Below are 2,734 nucleotides of genomic sequence, written 5' to 3'. Positions count from 1 at the left end.
TCTGGAAGGACTCATTACAGCAGAGGAGCTCTTCGAGGCCATCAGCCAGCTCATTGATGGGATCCTTTAAGTTACCCGCATTTGAACTGTTTACACCCATGACTTCAATACTGATGGAGACGGTGGAGCAGGGAGTGCTGCCCACAGACATCTGTTTAGCCGAGATCATGGTCATACATCAACATGGACGGCCAATGGGGTGGTGCTTGTCCTATTGTCCGATTTCACTTTTGAATGTGGAGGTGAAGGTTCATGCTAAGGCACTGGTGAACCACCTGACTTCAGTCATTGATTAATTGGTGGCAAGAGATCAATAAAGCTTTATGCTGAAATGGGCAACCACAACCAACATTAGTTGGGTCTCAAACACACTTGTACTGGGGGACAAGCTTCAGGCCCATCTGAGCTCTTTCTGGTATATTTTGGAAAAGCTTCTGACTCAGTGGGATGGGTTTACCTTGGCCTCCTACTGGAGCGGCTCAACTTTGTTTCACGGTTTCGCCACTGCGTAAGGCTTCTGTACACAGATTTGATGAGACAGGTTAGGATTTGGAGGCCTATGTTGGGGATTTTCCCAGAGTTGGGGGGCACCAGACAGAGGAGTATGCTTTGTCCATTTCTCTTCATGCTAGCGACAGAGACTCTGGCAGACTAGAACAGGGTTGATACCCAGATTAGAGGATTTGAGTGGGCGCTAGTGTTGAGGACAAAACCACATTATATGCTGACGATGTTCTTGTGTTTCTGAGTAACATGCAATGGTCTGGTCTCAGCCTGATGCAGAGTTTTCAGCATGTTTGGTGCCTTTTTCCAGCCTGCATCTAAATGAGACTAAGTCCCCCTTGTTACTCCTCAGTGATCAACCTTCAGAGATGACGTGGGCTCAGAGCACCCAGCTGGCAGGGGGGTTCACCACCTGCGTGTCCTTACTTGACACAAGACCCCAAAGAGCATGGCAGCACAATATCCATCCTCTACTTAGACTGCTGGTGATCAGTATGTTCTGGTGCTTCCCCTATCTCTCCTGGGCAGCTCAGCGATTTTTAAGATGGTCTCTCTACTCAGAGTGCTCTAGGAGCTACAGAATTATCCTTACATACTCCCTAAGAGTTTCTTCATTAAAATCATCAGAGCCCTGAGGGGCTTTCTTTGGCAGGAGGGAGTAGTCAGATTTGCCTTACACAAATTCTGCAAATCCACTGATAATGGGGACATAGCAACAACCGATATAGGTTCTTATTGCAAAGTTGCCTACCTGGTGATTCTTAAAAAATGGTGGATAACGAACCCGACTTTCGCTCCAAATCGGGGGTCGATGCAGAGAGTTCAATTATTACACCTCCTCTATGAAGGGAAGACTATGTTTACTCTTCCCCCAGCCATGAAGGTGGTAATAAAGACTTGGCATGATACGATGAAGTTGCTGGGTTTGTGGAAGAGACTTTCGGGGATGACAGCCCTACTGCTCCAGGTGACTCAACTCAAGGGACACCTACAATGGAATATGATCGGGATAACCAAGCTAGGGGGTGTCATGCAGGGAGCGACCTTGAAGTCCTTTGCCATGTTGCAGGTGGAGTTTGACCTCTACCATAGCTCATTTTTATGTACCTCCAGTAGCGTCACGCCCTGATACCTTATGTGGAGTACTTTTTGGGCTGCTAGATTTCAATCAAGTGAAGGCTAAAATACAGGTGGATGATCTCTGAGAGCATAAAATCTCTCAAATTATTAGGTCACTGGTGATTAACACACCTGATTCTTTCCCCTAGGTATGGGATGCATGGGAGGCTGACCTGGGGCCTCTCACAGATCATGACTGAAGAGAGGTAGGGGTGGAAGAACAATTCCAACGTATTCAGTTGCACTATCTTCACTGCACATACTATATGAGATACAGTTATGGCGAGAGGGGCTGTGGCCTCTTCATGCTGCCTGCATTGTTTAGAGGACTGAGGGGTCCTGCTACCTATAGTGTCAAGTAGTAGGGTCTTGGCCCCCTCCTGGGAGTGGGTTCTTTCAACAATAAGTGACGTCTTGGGCTGACGGCATATTCGGCAGGGCCCAAGGATGGGCATTTTAGACACACAGGTGGGTCTAGATAGTAGCAGATGACAGGATTGCTCTCGTGGCTGCAAACAGGGATATTTCTCAAAATGAGAAAGGTCAATCATACTCCTCGTTGGAGGGTTGGAGGAAGGGTATGGGTCACTGCATGAAGATGGAATGCCCAATATATACTGCAAAGGGTTGCCCACACACATATTTGAGGATATGTATAGACTGGGCCTGATTTAGAGGGATTCTGAATGAACCCTGCAGGCACTCACCATGGAATTTGGACAAGGAAATGCAATCTTTTTCGGCCAACAGTTAATGGCTATCATGTATGCAGAGGGGTGGGAAAGACATGGGGAAAGTGTTGACAGATGTGTGGCCGCAGATTGTATTCTGATTAGGATGAGAACTGTATTTTGTCTATGTTATAAATTCTGGAGGAAACTCAATAAAATGTGGAAGAGGTGTGGTACCGCGGCCAGGACGACTGACGTCAGACGCTGGGGCTCACAGTTCGATGCCCGGCTCCGGTGGCAGGTCAGCCCAGCACCATGCGACTCTGGGCAATAGCTCGCTTAATCTTCCCGATGGCCCCCAGCGCCGGAATGCCTTCGGGTAGCTGTGCGCTTTACAAATACTGGATTTATTCACAAAAAAAGGCCAAAAACATTCCACA

This window comes from Triturus cristatus, chromosome 1_1 (genome assembly GCF_964204655.1).
Source record: "Triturus cristatus chromosome 1_1, aTriCri1.1, whole genome shotgun sequence".
Classification (NCBI taxonomy): Eukaryota; Metazoa; Chordata; class Amphibia; order Caudata; family Salamandridae; genus Triturus; species Triturus cristatus.
This window is presented reverse-complemented; position numbering follows the sequence as displayed.